Source organism: Mirounga angustirostris, unplaced genomic scaffold (assembly GCF_029215605.1).
Source record: "Mirounga angustirostris isolate CCGP_5_RB_7025 unplaced genomic scaffold, mMirAng1.0.hap1 SCAF_1, whole genome shotgun sequence".
NCBI lineage: Eukaryota > Metazoa > Chordata > Mammalia > Carnivora > Phocidae > Mirounga > Mirounga angustirostris.
The window spans coordinates 174,852,945-174,872,839 of NW_026991709.1; the positions used below are offsets into that span (position 1 = coordinate 174,852,945).

The following is a 19,895-nucleotide window of genomic DNA, read 5'->3' on the forward strand; positions in this document are numbered from 1 at the left end:
TGTAAAATATTATTAATGTATAAAATATTACTATTCTCTTAGACACTATATAGGATCTGTTGTTAAAAGGAGAAACTCAGGCTAGGGATATATAATTATAATATCTGCATACTTTCTCCATATTGATTAATTTTCCTTTTTTTCCCCTTGTGGGGGAAGAGGAGGGTAATATTACAATAGTTTAAATAAAATCCTTTAGTATTTCAAGTGTCTTTTTTTCTTTTTAAGATTTTATTTATTTATTTGACAGAGAGAGAGAGCACAAGTAGGCATAGCACGCAGGCAGAGGGAGAGGGAAAAGCAGACTTCCCGCTGAGCAGGGAGCCTGATGTGGGGCTCGATCCCAGGACCCTGGGATCATGACCTGAGCCGAAGGCGGATGCTTAACCGACTGAGCCACCCAGGCGCCCCTCAACCGTCTTTTAATGGCTTACTGCTCTCCTGAAAGAGTTCTGATAATCAGTTCTCAGAGAAGCATGTGAGAAAAAACGACATTTGTTCAGCAGACGCATAATCCTTGCTCACACTCTGATCAGACAAAAGCCACAGAGCAGAATATCATCACACTGATAGTTCCAATGACACAGAGAAGCACCTGGTACATCTGGAGTGACTGCTTCTTTGCAGAAGCGTGCAGCTGACATGAAGGTTAAAATGCTGCTTGGTACTCCAACGTGTAGAAAACATAAACTGGGCAGTTGCAGCAGAGAACAGCTATGTATTTTTGAAGTCACAGACTCATCAAAGTCCAGGCCTACTATTTAAAATTTTGCAGTTGAATATTTTGTCCAGATTTTCAAAACCCACATTGTAAGCGATTTACACAGTGCTATTTTCCTGTTTTCAAGTCTATGCAAATATAGTGGTGGGTGTGATAAATTCTTAATACATAATTTTAAAGCATTTTGTGCTTCTTTTAGCTAAGTGTGTTAGAAGATAAAATGTGCATATAAATGTGTTTGTGAGAAAGGTGCTGTTAAGTAAAGAAACATTTACTAAAAGAATAATTTTGCAATTGGGAAATAATAATTTCCAATATGTTTTCTTTCACTGAAAATAAAAGATTATATGACAGTACCGAATTGATACATATGTTGTTTTGCACTAATAAGAACTTTCTTTAGATAAAGAAACAGGGTTTTAGAGTCTCAGTTTTTGTTTTGTTTTGTTTTCTTTCTTATTTTGTTTCTCTCTTGCCAAGGTACTTCTCAGAAGAATGTTGTTAAGTGCATGAACTAAAACACACTGGATTACAAGAGATACAAAGGAAACAAATTATTCTGAAATACAATTATCAAAATAGTCTTAGGACATATTTGTGATATAGCAATGTATGCTCTTGAATAAGACATTAGAACACACGATCTAGCAGTGGGCTTCACAACAACTAATTTCAAAGTAAAGATAAGCAGTATTTCAAGATAGCTGCAAAACGTGTATTACCATGCAAAAACACTTCTATTAGTGATGGCGTGTAGGTACTACCAATACTACTGTGGTTTGTTACCTACATTCAAAATTAAAGAACATACTGGAAAGAAAGAGGTAATTCTGTATATTTGACCAATCAAATTCACAAACCTCCTGAGTTCTGCTTGAAAGTAACAATATGACACTGGTAGACAGTGCTAAAAGAACCTTGAGGATGTGCTAACCCAAACTTGTTTTCACAAAGTAATGACTTGATGTTTCCACAAAATCAGTTTTCATTTTTCACCTTGGTAATAATTCAAATGGAAATGCAAATTAATAAAAATTAATTAAATGGCCTAATAGCACAGGAATTGTAAAGAGTACGGTAAACTGGAGAACACAGGCTCTTTCTTTTTCTTTTTTTTAAAAGATTTATTTATTTATTTGAGAGAGCGAGAAAGTACATGAGAGGGGTTAGGGTCAGAGGGTGAAGCAGACTCCCTGCCGAGCAGGGAGCCCGATGCGGGACTCGATCCCGGGACTCCAGGATCATGACCTGAGCCGAAGGCAGTCGCTCAACCAACTGAGCCACCCAGGTGCCCCGAACACAGGCTCTTTCTAAAGGAAACTGCACATGCATGTCAAATAAAGAGTCTCCGGATCCCAGTTAGGGCCACCAATTTGTAACCTCTGATAAAATATGTAAAACGAAAAAACAGTTTTAAATATTTTAGATTTTTGAAAGCTATTTGCAAGTATTATCTTCTATCTTTACCACCTACCTATATTGCTATAGGTAAGCAGATAATATTATCTCTGTTTCACAGGAGGAAAATAGATGAAGAACAATCTCTGTCACATATCCAGTTAGAAAAGCTAGACATTATAGCCAGTATTCCACTTTCCGTTAAAGGATAAGTAATTGCTGAGACCTTGTGTTGGTGAAAAAGTTTTAGGAAGGAAGACAAAGTCAAATTTAGAGTAGTGTATGAGCAAATAGTAAAACTTAACTTGCAAATGAATGCATCAGATAATAAGTCCCTGTGTGCTGAGTTGTCTACTATGTGCATTGTGCTTAATTCCTGAGTGGTATGTATTTCAAGTCTTCATAACAATTCTGCAAAGTAGGTGTTGGCATCAATATAAGATACTCAGACTTGTATTAGACAAGAAAAGGAGTTCAATTAAGGAAATCTCAAAGTTCTCACTGGCACCATATAGCCAAAATACCATTATAACCGTTCTCTCATTCCCACTTTCATGTTGACCTAAACTGAGTCTTCTAAAAGCAATGCTGAGATAGAAATAATATTTTAATCAGAATGTTACTATGTCAGTTTTGGTAATTAAACATGCCAAAAAATCTTTTGGTCTCTGTGTCTGTTGACTTAAGGATGTCAAATTGTACAGGTTAATTTTACTCTGTGGATTTTTAAAATTGAAATTATGTAATCCATACGTTATAGATTATATAATCTATATAATCCATACGTTATAAATTATATAATCCATACAGAAGCAAAATATGGCAAAACTTCATTTTGTATAAGATTTTTTATCATTATTTAGTCAATTGAAATAAAATTTTAAAGTATCCATCTAAGCATCAATACCAATTAAATAAGTATTAAAATCTTTACTTCTCTTAAGTCACTTTAGGAAAATTTGATGCTATTTTTACTTTTTTACAGAAAGGTATATTGGTAACAGTCAATATATCATTTTGAATTGTCTTGACACATTGCATACCTTTTAAATTTTTTCAATCTTCAAATAGTTAAAATTAATGGTATATTATATTCTATTGTCATTTAAATTCAAAATTTAATGATATATATTTTGTGTTCCAAACTTCAGAAATGAAAGTAGAAAATAAGTTAATATTTACAAAGAAAACCCTGGGAAGTGTTAAATTTAAATGTGAAGCATGTTGATGTCACTGCAGGATAAAAACGTAATTTTTTTTTTATCTCTACAGCTTCCAGTTTTTCACAAAAGCTTATATTACCGTCATAATACAAATTAAGCTTATGTTTAAAAATATGTCAGAATTTCTTGCATACTTTCTTATTTTGCCCACAGAAAAATCAGAGTTTTAGTTCTTAAGTGGAGAAAAGTCATGCAGGGCAATAGACGAGGGAGAAAGCAACTGAGATTTCATGCAACGTGGTGAGGAAAGGCCTCAGTGACAAGGTGACATCCGAGCAGAGACTGAACAAGAAATGGAGCCATACGGGAAGAAGAGTGCTGGAAGAGGCGTCCGGGCAAGGACAGAACAGAAGTTGTCAGAAAGGCAGCATGCTTTCAAATAACATTTATCAGCACTTACTATGTGTGCATGTTATGTTTTTACTGCTGTGAAAGTACCAAACAACCAAAAGACAGGATTCCTACCCTCAAGGAATTTTAACTTGAGGCGGGCGAAAAGTGAGAGAAACAGAAAAGAACTAGAAAACAATTGAAAGTAATTTCTCGTATGTAAAAAACAGCCCATACCTACTTTTTTTTTTAAATCATCTATTCCACTTAATCTAGGATATTAAAGACAGATTTTATATTTAGATGATAGTAAAGCTTGCAATATCTATTCTCCTATAATTAAAAGCCATTGGCTGTTTGCATTTAAGTCTTTTCTAATGAGTCAGGATTAAGAGCCTATGCTTTGTCCATAATTTTAATTTTTAAAACTAAATTATATTTCCTTCCACAGTAATATGAAAACAGATCCTCTAACTGTAAATTACTTTTTTTTTTTAAAGATTTTATTTATTTATTTGACAGAGAGAGAGATAGCGAGAGCAGGAACACAAGCAGGGGGAGTGGGAGAGCGAGAAGCAGGCTTCCTGCCGAGCAGGAAGCCCGATGTGGGACTCGATCCCAGGACCCTGGGATCATGACCTGAGCCGAAGGCAGACGTTTAACGACTGAGCCACACAGGCGCCCCTGTAAATTACTTTTAACGAATCCTTGAGCAAATTCTAAAACAACAAAGCAACAAAGATACAGATTTAACATCTACAAAATGTTCTTTAGAACCCCAGATATTGCCATATCTAAAATTTTTTAATGTATTCTTTTAATAAATACTTTGCTGTTTTGCATTATGATGCCATGACACACCAGTTCACTTGATACCTCTTCCTTTGTGTGTGAACAGTGTCAATCATGTGTCAAATTTATTTCTACTGCAACCGAAGAGCTATCTCTTTACTGACAAATCTGTTAGATGGAATATTTAGTTGGTCAAAATGCATCATGTGGAGTAGAATAGTACAATATTAAATGAGCCTGATGTCAAGCCGGGCCAGAAAAAGATCACATAAATATTAGACTAAAAAGAACTTTGACTCGGGAGAAAGAATCATTGTTGGATTAGTAAACAGTTGGAAACTGATGGAATCGAAAGGTTAATTAAGCACCTTTTGGGGAAAAAGTGGGTTCAATCCAGTACCCTTTCAAGTGTATAACCAATACTCTCAGCTGTCCCTCCAATACAAAATAATTGAGAGCCAATTGACAACCATGGGATAAGCCCTCTGGATAATATGTGTAGAGTGAAAATCTATAAAGTTTCATATTCATTCAACAAATACTTAAGGCACAAAGCTAGGAAAGACAACATAAATGGATTAGACATTATCTCTGCTCTCACAAGACCTATAATTTAGTAAGGCTATAAGCAAGTAAGAACATTATTATAAGAATGCTCACTTTAGCACTATATACACTAAAATGGGAATGATAGAAGAGTAGTAGGGTCCCTGAGCAGGGATGACAGGCAAATTTGTGAAGGGTTGCATATTTTCAAAAATTTGGCTCTCAAAAATTTTTATAGAAATTAACATTAAAAGGGCTATGGTATATGTACAAACAAAAGATGATATAAGATGCATTTAATGCTGTTCACAAAAAAACCACTTTCAAACCACTTCAACCACAATACCTGCGTTGAAGATGAGACAATGGAAATAAATTTACCATCCAAACACTAATTAGAAAGGAAAATGTGAGGATGGCTGCAACAAATAACACAGGAAATAACAATTGTTGGTGAGGATGTGGAGAAACTGGAACCTTCATAGATTGCTGGAATGTAAAATGATGCAGCTTCTTTGCAAAAACAGTTTAGCAGCTTCTCATAAAGTTAAATACAGAGTCACCAGATGACCCAGCAATTTCAGTCCTAAGTATATGCCAAAGAGAAGTGGAAAGATATGCACATGAAATGCACAAGTGCATTATTCATAATAACAAAAAGTGGAAACAGCCCAAATGTTCATCAGTTGATAAATGGATAAATCAATGTGGCATATCCAAAGGGGGTAGGCAGAAGAAAGACCCTTAAATATTACCAAGTCCTAATACCTGGAACTTGTGAATATGTAATCTTACATGGCAGAAGGGACTTTCTAAATGTGAATAATTTATGGGCTTTGAGATGGGGAGGTTACCCTGAAAGATCAAGATACCCAAGGCTCCTGAAAATTGGAAGAAGGAGAGAGAAGAGTCAGTCACAGAAAATCCATTTGAGAACTCAACCTGCTTTTGTTGGCTTTGAAAACGGAGAGAGAGGGCCATAAACCAGTTTCAAATTACATGAAGATGGAAAAGACAAGGAAATGGATTCTCCCCAGCTTCCAGAAAGGAATGCAGCCCTGCCAACATCTTGATTTTAACAAAATGAGACTTGTATTGAATTTCTAATCAATAGAACTGTTAGATAATAAATTTATGTTGCTTCAAGCCACTAAATTTGTGGTAACTTGTTATATCAGCAAGAGGAAACAAGTATGTTATTCAATGGAATAGTATTCAGCTATGAAAATAAATGAGTCTTGATACATGTTTTGCATGGGTGAAGATTGAAAAAAATATGCTAAGTGAAACGAGCCAGTCATAAAGATGACACATTGTATGATTCTACTTATATGAAATGTGTAGAATAAGCAAATTTATAAAAGCAGAAAGTAGAATAGTGATTTCTTAAACCTGAGTGTAGGGGGTTTAGTAGGGACAGGGCTAACTGCTAATAAATACGGGGTTTCTTTTAGGGTAGCAGAGTGTTCTTCAATTAGATTATGGTATTGGTTTCATAATTCTTTAAAAATACTGAAAAAAAGGGGCGCCTGGGTGGCTCAGTTGGTTAAGCGACTGCCTTCGGCTCAGGTCATGATCCTGGAGTCCCTGGATCGAGTCCCGCATCGGGCTCCCTGCTCAGCAGGGAGCCTGCTTCTGCCTCTGACCCTCCCCCCTCTCATGTGCTCTCTCTCTCCCATTCTCTCTGTCTCAAATAAATAAATAAAATCTTTAAAAAAAATACTGAAAAAAAGCACTTTAAATGGATGAGCTGTATGATATATGAATTATATCTCAATAATGCTGTTTTTCAAACAGAAAGCAAAAATAACATCAGAGTGACTATATTAATACTAGACAGAGTTGACTTCAGAACAAAATATTACCATAGTCAAAGAGGGACATTTTATAACAATAAATGAGGCATGTTACCAAGAAAACATAGCCATCCTAACTGTTGCACCAACAATAGAGTTTCAAATTACATGAAGGAAAAACTGATTGAAAAATTAAAGTAGACAAATCCAGAATTGTGATTGAAGACTTCAAGTCTCCTATTTCCTAGGTCTGTTTGCTGAAACAACCTGAAAGCAATGAAATTCTAGTAGCAAAAACCACACCTAACACTGAGATCTTGATTTCAAAATACCATCTCCTTGAGAAAATGGCTGATTCTGGGGTTGGGGTATGGAAAGTACAAGATAAACTTAGAAAATTTTGTGCCAGCCTGTAAGAAAGTATTCAAAGATTCATGGGGACATGAATGACGTCCATCTTCAAAATCAGCAATGGCTGGCTGAATCTTTCTCAAGTTGAATCACTCTGACACTAACTCATCTTTTGCCTCCTTCTTCTAATTTTAAGGATACTTGTGATTATTTTGAGCCCATCTTGATAATCCAGGATAGTTTCTGCGTTTAAAGGTCAGATGATTACAACCTTAGTTCCACTTACAATCTCAATTCCCCTTTTGCCATGTAACAATGTATTTACATGTTCCAGGGATTAGGGTGTAGACATCTTTTGTTGGCCATTATTCTACCTATCACAAAAAGCATTAGTTTTCCTTCTGTAGCAGGTATGATACTGTTATTTATTATAGAAAACCAACTCTTATTGGCTTAGCAGTTAAGGAACTTACATGGTTTAGGTAACTGAAAAGTGCAGAACAGGGAGCTGGATTTAGGACAGGCCTGATATCCTCAAATGACTGATTTTTGTCAATCTCTCTACTCAGCACTGATGTCACCCTGAGTCACTCACCATCATGATCCCAAGATGGTAGTTAACAGGTCTCATGGATACAAAATCATTCCTTCATATCAGCAGAAGAGAGGGTATTTTTGTCCCAGCAACCTGAGCACACATTCAAAGGTTCACTTTGATTGCATCAGTTCAGAATTATATACCGTTCGCTGCACCAATTCTGTGGCCAGAGGATTGGAATGTGGTAACTGGTTTCGACTTGGTCCCAGGTCCCAGAGATAGACTCAGCTTCCCCAGAACAAACAGGATCCCAAATGGAAATTTTTTTTTAAGATTTTATTTATTTATTTGAGAGAGAGAGAGAGAGAGAGGGAGAGTACGAGCAGGGAGGGAGGGGCATAGGGAGAGGGAAAAGCAGACTCCTTGATGAGCAAGGAGCCCGACACAGAGCTTGATCCCACGACCCTGGCGTCAGGGCTTGATTCGAAGGCAGACGCTTAACCGACCGAGTCACCCAGATGCCCCCAAATGGAAATTTCTTGAGAAGAGAATAAGGAGGAACGGACTGAGGGGGATGACCAAGAAACATTAATTCTCTCTTCACATACCAATCTCCTATCCAGAATTATAATCTTTTATTAATAGAATTATGGATAACCCAGAATATTTTAGAAGGGCTGAATTTCACCTATTAGCATCAAGTAAAGCAATGCAAATTAAAAGAAATATGTGAACACTAGGGTCATATAACATGACAAATGACATGAGTTACTGAGTTGCAATCATCACTGCTGTCTACTCTGCATTAATGTCACTTGGTCTTCCATATTAATTAGGAAACGAGAAATCTTTGGTTGGTTCTTGAATGCAACAGAGAGACAGATGGACAATTTTGCTCAACATAAGCATATTTCTGCCTTATTTTTCACAGCAAATACTTTGTCTCTAGTGAATTTTTAGCTTTAATTTTAAATCCTTAAATTCTTTGTGGCTTTTTTCTTTTGAATCTGTATCTCTGTGATTATCACAGGCTTTATTCTCCTGTCACAGTTGTTTACAGTAATATTTCCACTTGCATGATTTGTCAGTACAGATATTGGTTTACTTACATATTCAAGCCTTAATTTTCTTTCTTTCTTTTTTTTTAAGTATCCTTCACACCCAATGTGGAGCCCAACGTGGGGCTTGAAATCACAGCCCCAAGATCAAGACCTGAGCTGAGATCAAGAGTGGGACGCTTAACTGACTGAGCTATCCAGGTGCCCCTCAAGCCTTAATTTCTTAAACCATTTTACAATATTTAGTCAAGTATAGCTGACATACAATATTATATTAGTTTTAGGTGTACAACAACAGAGTGATTTGACATCTGTATACATTACAAATGGTAATCACAAGTCTAGTTACCATGTGTCACCTACAATGTTAATACAATGTCATTGACTATATTCCCCATGCTGTACATTACTCCCCCATGACTTATTTATTTTATAACTGGAAGTTTGTATTTCTTAATCCCCTTTACCCATTTTGCCTCCTATTCTTTCTGGCAACCATCAATATGTTCTTTGTGTCCATGAGTCTGAGTTTTGTTTTGTTTCTTTGTTTGTTTAGATTACACACATAACTGAAATCATGTGATAAGTGTTTTTGTCTGACTTATTTCACTTAGCATAATATTCTCAAGGTTCATCCATGTTGTCACAAATGGCAAAATTTCACTCTTTTTATGGCTGAGTAACATCCCATTGTATAAATATAACATATCTTCTTTATCTGCTCATCTACTTCTTTCCACCTTTTGGCTATTGTGAATAGATTTGCTTGGATGAGTCCTCAAATAATTGATCCATGCATACTGTTCAGGGTTTATAGTTGATTTGTGAGAGAGATAGGGTGGAGTATCCTCACTTTATATTATCCACAACCAGAAACCAATGAGAAGTTTCATTTCAATATCTAGGAAGGACACTCATTATGAGCATAATAGAAATTGTACTAGGGTATTTGATTTGAAAGGTAGCATCCATTCAAATGTGTCTCCCACTTGTACCACTATCTAGAGACTCTTCATATAAATTAAAATATTTTTACCTCTAGACATTCTGTTTGAAGATGCAAACAATCTTGGAAAGAGTAATACAAAAATTTTAATACAATATTAGTCACTGATATCTTAATATGACTTAGTTTATGGGTTCTTTTTTTTTTTAAGGTTTTACTTATTTGTCAGAGAGAGATAGAGAACAAGCACAAGCAGGGGGAGTGGCAGGAGGAGGCAGAGGGAGAAGCAGGTTCCCCGCTGAGCAGGGGACCTGATGCAGGACTTGATCCCAGGACCCTGGGATCATGACCTGAGCCAAAGGCAGATGCTCAACCGACTGAGCCAGCAGACGCTTAACCGACTGAGCCACTCAGCATCCCTTATGGGTTCTTTCTTCTTTATAATTAAGAAGGGGGGCACTGAGCAATTTATGAATAACAACTCAATATACAAAAATCTGTTTCCTCGGGGCGCCTGGGTGGCTCAGTTGGTTAAGCAACTGCCTTCGGCTCAGGTCATGATCCTGGAGTCCCGGGATCGAGTCCCACATCGGGCTCCCTGCTCAGCGGGGGGTCTGCTTCTCCCTCTGACCCTCTTCCCTCTCGTGCTCTCTGTCTCTCATTCTCTCTCTCAAATAAAAAAAAAAATCTTTAGACAAAAATCTGTTTCCTCTCCCTCTAATAAACCTCCCAACTCCTCAAATAACATCAATTAACTGTCTATTTTATTTGAGATAATATATATGACACCAAAAAATCTTTGTGAAAAGGATATTTCTATCAATGGGAGAACCCTACTTCCAATCACCATGTTAGGGAATTCAAAGCAACTTTTAGGTTCTCTTTGGGACTTATTTAAATTAAGCACAAAAAAAATCATTGTAAGCCAGAAATTTTCCATAGATGTTCCCTGATGATTCTGAATCGGAGATTACACTCACAGGACTGTATAACTGACCATCCCAGTAAAAGCAGTCTAGTTACTAGTGAGTAATCAATCCAATTACCTTAGACCTAAGAAGTTTAAATTAAGCCTCTCCTAATTTGGGAAAGGTTTCAATTGCTAATAGGATAATTGCACCTGATTTCAAAGTACAGATGTAGCTTTCTTTTTTTAAGAACTCATTTTTGGAAATAGAGCAATTCCCTCATAGGAAAGATGATTAAAAAAAAAAAAAACCCATCAACAACTGAATTTTCCCTCTGCCTCAAGTTTACTGCTGCATTTCATACTGAAATAATATTAAGCAGACCTTTCCTTTTTCTTTTTTCACTTTCATGTGTTCCCATATTGTCTTACTGTATTACGATTATATTAACAATTAGAAAAGGAGGAATTAGCGCTGCATCTACTTATTACCATCAGCCTATTAATTTACATTGGAAATTCCCTCTACGCTTCGACATTCTGTGCTATTCTGTGTTGAGTCATCTGAGATTTCAGAGAGAACTCTCATTATTAAATTAATTCTGAAAGAAGGAAGTTTTGCCCTTCCCATTTCTTCACGAGAGACCTACTAACAGATGTTCTTTTATGTTATACACATACCTCTGTCATCCACTTTGGAGTGTGGGGGGGTGCATGACTTAGCTGCTTTGTATGATGCAAATGAAGTGAGAATTTGGAAAAAAATGGTGTCATGGACTGCTTTGTACTTACTGTCTTAACCTTTTACATTTTAATAGAAAGTAACCTTTTCCTTATTTTATGTTTAATTAAATCTCTCCCACACTTCAAAGAAAACCATTTTTTCCTCCATAAGGTAAACTTGAGATTGCTATTGAACATTTCTCTCCCATCAATAGCTCTTTAATATTCTTGTCTCATTCAGCAAATATAATGCCAGATAAAGTTGCATTTATTGTGAGAATGCTTATTACTTGTGTATTTACAGTGAAAATGACTGTGTCTCAAAAGATATCGTTCTATAAACTTAATTTATTTTCAGGCTAAAAGTTTATATTTATTTAGAGTTCATTTGAATATAAACTAGAGTGTAGTTTAAAAGAGATAAAAATAGTTTCACAGCTGTAAGTTTTAAAAAAAAGATATATTCATTTTCTTTTTTTTTAAAAGATTTTATTTATTTATTTGACAGAGAGATAGAGAGAAAGCACAAGTAGGCAGAGAGGCAGGCAGAGGGAGAGGGAGCAGCAGACTCCACTGAGCAGGGAGCCCGACACGGGGCTCGATCCCAGGACCCCGGCATCATGACCTGAGCCCAAGGCAGCCGCTCAACCGACTGAGCCACCCAGGCGCCCCGATAAATTCATTTTCAATAGCAACTGCAATTTGGAAAAAAAATACTCCAATAGAGAAAACAAAAGTTGTTTGCTACTCTGGTTGAAACATCCCAACTATTCTTTAATCTGCCATTTATTTCAGATGTGTATCATTACAAAACATACCTGTTTCTGCTCAGACACTATTTTGATGACCTACAATTTTACTGGTGTTAAAATGTTGGAATATATATATTTTTTTACTACAATAAACACATTTCTCTAATAGTATTCTTTCTAAAGAACAAAGCAGGTGTCTGAATGTTCTTGTGATTTGGGGCTGACAATACAAACTGAGCTATCACATCACATTTGTGATAACTATTCTTTAGTCCTCAGTAATTATTTTATCCTCTTTGCCAAAATCTATGTTTTCACACTAACTTTTAAAAATACTTAAGAAAATGTTGGGTATCTTTTTATGGCATTGCTTTGCAATGGAGACAAATCTACCATATCAAGTAGGTCATATAAAATGATTGATTCATTCAACAAATATTTACTGAGCTCCTATGGTGTCTCAAACACTGTCCTAGGTGATTAAAATATATCCGTGAACAGTTCAAATATCACCATCCTTATGAAGGTTACCCTTTAACATGGGAGTTAAAGAAATCCATGAGAAATATAATACATAAGTAAATAATCTAGGGTTTAAGATGATGAGTACTATAAATAAAAACTAAAAATAAAAATAAAAACTAGAATGAGAGGACCAGGAGTTTGTGGTGGGGTGCGAGCAAATGTTCCAGGATTAAATAGATGATCAGGATGGATCTTGGAGGACAGACTTGAGAGTGGTGAGGAAGTTAGCCTTGTAGACTCTAGGGAAGAGCATTCCAGGCAGAGAAATATTGAAAAATAGCTAAGGAATGGTTGAGGAGGGAAAGAGAAGGCATATTATTTAAGGACAACAAGCAAGGGGGGAGAAACAGGAGATCCTGTAGGGGGTTCAAGTGCTGAGGAGGAGGCTTGAATGCTGTGCTGAAGTTGTAAACTCCCCTCATTTCAAGAGACTACATGACTTTGACAACCTCAGCTTTTAAAGAGTTCTCCATCAATCTTCTGGAAACAAATATTATAATTGAATATTTAGATCACCCTAAATTATTTTTAAGCTTATTTAACAAAATAAAATAGGGTAAGATTGCACCATTAAAAAATAATGAATCAAATTATGTTCTGCCCCTATTTGGGATGGTGGGGGGAGACCTCTGTCTACAACAATCATCCCATTTTGATCCCAACACCTTATTCTGATAGACTGCTGCCTTGACTAAGAAGGCTCGGAGAGTAAATAAATGTCTTTTGAGTTTTATAATTGAGAAAATGTCACCAGAAGTTAGATCTGAAAGCCCTAACATAACAAATAATCATAGAAACAAAGAATACATCAGATGTCTTCCTCTCATTTCCACTGAGAAGAAAGGAAGAAAATCAGGGAAGAAGGAAGGGGGAGGGAAGGGGTATGGTGAGAAATGTGCACAGTAGTTGAACAAACCAGATACAAAACACAGTATGGTCTAAAATTTGGTAAGTTCTGTACACCATTTCAATACGGAAACCAGATCTATTGGGAAAATAGTATGAAAGAAGCAACTGGAAAAACACATTTGCATCTCTCACAGTATGCCTAAATGGTCACACTGTACTAGAAACCATGTGGACATTAAGATGAAATGGCATCTGGCAGTATTCAGGCAACAGAGGGCTGTTTAATTGGTGGTACATTTAAAAGGCACAACACATTGAACCTACATGATTCAAACGAAAACTTTTTATTTTCCAGTGCAGAAATGACCCCAGTCAGCTATTTGTTTCCTACCATAAATGTCAATATACTTTATAAAGAGCTAAGCTTACCCCAGGTTAGTATAACTTGGGAGTTTAATAATTGTCAGTTCTCTTCATCAGGCGTAGGAAGAAATCTACTTACTTGATTTAAAAAAAAAATTTATAACCCTCCAGATTAGAAGTAAGAGTTCTATTATTTGAAAAGCATCAATAGGCTTGAATATAACTGAAGCTTTGAATAATCTGAAGTTTGAAGTCAAATAGTTGGAACCTTTATTAAATTCCTTCGTTAGTAATTTAGAAATAGACATCAAGTTAAAATCAAACCACAAAACTTGTCTGATTATCGGTAACAGCTGAGGTTCTCTATTGTACGAACAAGGTATTTTGTTCTACCTGTATCATCTGCTCACTTATTTTTAAACCAAAGAGAAAAATGTTTATATATTAACTAAGCTTGAACTTTGCTTTGGTCTCTAACATAATGTTTAACTCTCAAGCAGGTAACTCCAAACCATGACAAGTTTAAAAATTTGTAACTCTGATCACATATTATGACCATTTAAAAAACTGCAATAAATATTATCCTTCCAGGACACTGGTAATTATAGGTTGAACAGACTGATTGCTAAGAATGTGATTCTCACCTCTAATTACAGCATTGGGAAGTGCATGCATAAATTAATATGGTTGCTTTACAGACTGTTCTCAGTTTAATAACTGGGATAATTCTCTTCCTTTGAGCATCTACAGTAAAGTGCTGAACTTTTTTTTTTATAGTAAACCCTGTGGCCCATAAAATGCCATCATTAGGAAAAGATGGTGTCAAATCTAGAAAAACATAATCAATAGAGTTAGCCTCTGAGCATGGGCAATTATCTAGAGTTGGCATTTCTGTAACTTCCCTACACTCTTGGTCTCAACCAAGTGAAATCTGTGTTTTTCCTCTTTAGAAATTCAATATAAATCATAGATAAAATCCACTAACAAGAAAAAAGTATTCCAAGTAACTGACAACTATTATCTTCCCACAGGAGAAATGAAGAAATTTTTGCCAAAACAGTCAATGTCACTTAGCTTTTTAATCATAGAACCATGGCATTTACAATATATTCTACTCTGTGACACTGATTTACCTCTGCAAATTTCACTATAAATCAGATGCATTTAATAGGGATAATGAAAAAATACAAAAGAGATTTGTAGGCTTGAAATACCTGCAGAAAATAGATACCTAGTGACATTCAGCACAGAATACTTTCTCTTATCATCTTCTTGTTTGCATATAGAAAAAGTCCATATATATATATATGCATACACATATAGGATATATAGGTGTTGACAAAACAAATGTTTTGTGGAGCTTACAATATAAGAGAGTTGAAGAAAATGAAAAGAGAACCCAATGGTAAGAAAAGCAGAGAAGGAAGTGTGATGGAGGCAGATATTAAATCTCGAGGCTATAAAAAGTGCAATACTGAAGACTCAACTTTTGGAAATAAAACAACTTCCTGGAACATTAAGAAGCCTAACATTTAATAAATGACTACCTTAATGCCCATAATACAATTAGCCATCCATTCCCTTCTCTGGAGACAGATGCTTCTCCGACGTATCTAGTTTGTTTTATCCTAAAATTCTCAGCTCTTTAGCACTTTACCATTCCTTATATAGCTGTTCATTCCACATTTTTCATGTGTTATCACTTATGACGAATCTGATGGGATATTTTTAGATACCTAACAGAAGTAGGCAATATAATCTCAATCTTTACACCCTCCACTTGAAATTTATGGCTAAAGAACATTATCTTAATACTCCATCCTACCTATCGTCCACAAAGACTGGAGAAGTGAAGTTACAACAGGAATGCCTCAACATTTCAGCCATTCCTTCTGATTCTATAAAAGCAGTAGTAGGCTACACAACTCTCTTCTGACTTGTGCTATCTAATTCCTTGAGTTAGCCACATTGGTGGCTTACACCAGAGATTATTAATGAAGAACTAAGTTTATATATGTTTCATTTAAGGTGTATATATAAAGGTATGTCGGAATATTTGCATACTATCAGCAGTGGTTTGCAGACATCACTTAAGTTATCCGTGCACTTTTGCTTATGAACTCTGCAAGAAATCCTTAGGAGCACTCACTGCCTACTTCCTCCTCCATCAATCACCACACAGAGGGGGAGCAGGCAGCTCTGCTGAGTGCTGCTTTTCATTTGTGTCTACAAGGAGATGAATTATTGACTTCAGCTCCTCCAAGAAACTGGACAGTGTTTCTGTTCAATAAGGTTTACCTTCAGTAAGTCGGTGAATAATATATTCTCAGTGTTTTTTTGTGTATGAGAACATATACTCGGCATTTTGGGGAGAGGTCAACAAAAACTCAGATGTTTCTTTTCCTAGGGATAAGCTTCAAGATAATTGAACATCAAAAACTTCTTATTTCACACAACTGCATAGTGTCTTTATAGACTGATCTATAATAGAAAAGATGTGCATTTTTTTTAAATCGGGTTTATCGTTGGAAATGTGTTTTTCCTAAGCAAATGCACTGCATTAGGAATGGAATTAGAAAGAGCAACCAAATAGACATGATACTTACCTTAGACAGACTCTTATTTTAGCTGCATCCACAAAGCATGTTCTTTTGCTAATATGTTTCCAATATGTAAACCTTTTTCTTCTTTCGCTACATTTGGTTGAGCTGTTCTCCTCTCCTTCAGTTATAAAACACTATGATGCTTATGATGAAGTTGACACTTATGACTGTTTGGACAGTTGATGGCATGAGGCACACTTTTCATCCAAAGACTACCCATTGCATAATGGCCTGGCCCAAGCAGTCTTGAAAGTCAAAACCAGACTGATGTGATAGGAAGAACACTGAATCTAGAGTTCAAAGACGAGGTTCGTATCCTGCCTACCAGTGACTACAACTGTATGACTATGGATAACTAACTTAACCTATCTGGGGCTATTTCTCATTTTAAAATCGCCTATAATTATACCTGTCCTATATAGTGCACAGGGATATTTTGAAGCTCAAATTAAATGATGAGCTAGATCTCCTGTCCCAGATCTGAGGGAAAGAAATAGAAGAACAAGTATATGAGAGCAGATAAGGTAAGTTAGAAATCTTTTCCAAATGGCTACTTTTATGTCGGCTAGAGATTACCACTGGAGGAAATGAAGGTCAGAGAATATTAAAAGGGGTCATCAAGGAAACATTCATTAAAGATAGGTGGCCTCTTTAACAAACCAATTTTGTTTCCTAGATCTCCATTTTCTGATCTGCTTGAGTGAGGGGAAAATGTGCTGTCTCTAAGACATTATAGTTCTAGAATATAATTTTGCCCATTTTAAAAAGTGTGACTAATTTCACCATATGCATGAGAAAGAATTTTAGCAGATTATATGTAATCAGTTCACATTTTTGTACATTTCCTCTCTAATAGTTTTCATCATTTTCAAAACTTACATGAGCTCTTTTTCCTTCTCTCCAGGTGATGACAGTAAGAGATACTGTTATCATACTAACAGATGTTGTTGTGTGTGTGGCAGGTACTGAGCTAAGTTCTTTGTATAGTTTATGTTATAAAAACTCAGTAATAACCTTGACTTTGGTACTTTTATTATTCTAAATTTGTATATAAAAAAAAATGAGGCTTGCCCTTAAGTATCAGAAGCCAGATTGGAATGAACCCATGTCTTTCTGACCACAAAGTCCACACTTATTATGAAGAGCTACACACTTTCTCATTGTGTAAGATAATAGGCATTAGAAAATAACGTTAGGGAAGATAAAATCCTTACTCTTTAGAAGTTTACAACTTAGATGAAGAAATTTTTTTTAAGATTTTATTTATTTATTTCACAGAGATTGAGAGAGAGAGTGCACAAGCAGAGGGAGTGGCAGAGGGAGAAGCAGGCTCCCCACTGAGCAAGGAGATTGAGGCGGGGCTCAATCCCAGGACCACCTGAGCCAAAGGCAGACATTTAATGGACTGAGCCACCCAGGTGCCCCGAGATGAGGAAATTAGATGAGTATGTAAATGATAAAACCAAAAAACAAAGGTTAAAAGGAGAGTAATATGAGCTATTTTCTTCCAGCTTTATTGAGATATAATTGACATACATTGTGTAAGTTTAAGGGGTAAAATTGTGATAATTTTATACATTTATTTTATTGCAAAATGTTTACCACAATAAGGTTAGTTAACACATCCTACCCTTCACATAATTACCATTTCGTTGTTATGGTTAGAATAGTAAAGCTCCACTCTCATGATGACTTTCAAGTATGCAAAGCACATTGTTACCCATAGTCACCACGCTGTACACTAGATCCCTGAAACAGACTCATCTTAAACCAGCAAGTGTGTATTCTTAGACCAGCATCTCCCCATTGCCCTCACACCTCAGTCCCTGGCAACCCCCATTTTATTCTGTTTCTATGAGTTCAATGCTTCTAGATTCCACATAAAAGTGAGATCTTACAGTATTTGCCTTTCTCTGTTTTAATTACTTAGCATAATATCCTCAAGGTGCATCCAGGATGTTGCAAATGTCAAGATTTCTTTTTTATGGTTGAATAATATTCCATTATAAATAAAATCATATATAACTATATGATTATATATGTGTTGCAATATATATTATGTTATATAATAATAAACTATATAATTATAATTATGTATTACATATTTTGTTTTTATTTATAAGATAAATATATGAATACTTATTTTATAGCATATAAATATAGTCATATAATATAATTTATATTTTATTTTTATATACTATATTTATATATTTATATGTACTATATATCATTTATATATTTTATACTAATTATGTAGAGTTATATATATTCATCATATGTTACATATATATGCCACATTTTCTTTAAGAGCTAATATTTAATGATTATTTATATGATTGCTGTACTAGGCCTTCAACATCCCCCAGCAATCCTAGGAGAGCTCTGTGATCTGTGTAAGATGGGGAGGCTGAGGTTTCGGAAAGGTTAGTAATTTGTCCTAAGTCACATGGCTAGGGAATAACAGTTTTGGGATATAAGCCCAGACACTGAGACTCCAGGGGCATCTTGCTAACTAATAAGAGTAGCACAAAATTCAATGAAGAACAGAGAGTGTGAGCTAATGAATGTTCATTTAGGGAGGTAGAAACATAAAAAGATTCATGATAGATAAACAAATATTTTTAATATATGCATTATGATACTTTGATACAGTAAGAAATATATATTTTGGTGTTAATTCCTAGGTCCTGGCCAGAGCTCCTAAAACCTCTGTAATTTCCTAAACGATAAAGGTGCTAAGACCATCTTTTGTTATAATATTTGGTCTTCCACCCCATTTGACACAGAGCTCCTAAATTTCTTGTAATTTCCTTGGTGATAGGAGTATCTGTTATTTTAATGAGGCAACTCTTGGTGGCTCCTGGATAGCTTCCGCATGGGGCCAGGCCACCAGAAACCCCAAGCCATGTTTCGAAGACTGAAACTTTCAGCTTCACTCCTCATCCTCAGGGATGGCAGTGGGGTTGGAGGTTATGGTTAATCATCAATCATGCTTATGTGATGAAGCCTTCAAAAAATCCCTGAGCTAGGGGATTCAGATAGCTCCAGGTTGGTGAATATATCCATGTTCTGGGGGGGTGATGCACCCCAACCGCATGAGGATAGGGCTCCTGTGCCTGGGATTCTTCTCGACTTCTCCCTACATACCCCTTCATCTGGCTGCTCATTTTAGTCCTTTAAAATACCCTTCGTATTTTAATAATCAGCATTAATAAGTGACATCCCCAGGGTTCTGTGAACTGCTGTAGTAAATTATCAAATCTGAGGAGGGGGTCATGGGAACCTCCCATTTGTAACCAAGTCAGACAGAAATTGTGGGTGATCTGGGGACCCACCACTTACAACTGGCATCTGAAGTAGGGGGGCGGTCTTGTGGTTCTGAGCCTTCCCCTGTGGGGTATGCCTTAACTACAGGCAGTGTCAGAATTTCTAGCTGAGAAAAACCTATGTATCTGAGGTCAGAAGTGTCAAGAG

The 19,895-nt window shown here is 36.0% G+C and overlaps 1 non-coding gene across 1 annotated transcript; it reads left to right on the forward strand.

Annotated features, from left to right (window-relative positions):
• The first annotated feature begins 5,116 nt into the window (after window positions 1–5,116).
• On the forward strand, window positions 5,117–5,219 carry LOC123835020 (U6 spliceosomal RNA). The gene has a single exon (XR_006788582.1). It is a non-coding gene; the product is annotated as a U6 spliceosomal RNA (small nuclear RNA).
• Window positions 5,220–19,895: the final 14,676 nt, after the last annotated feature.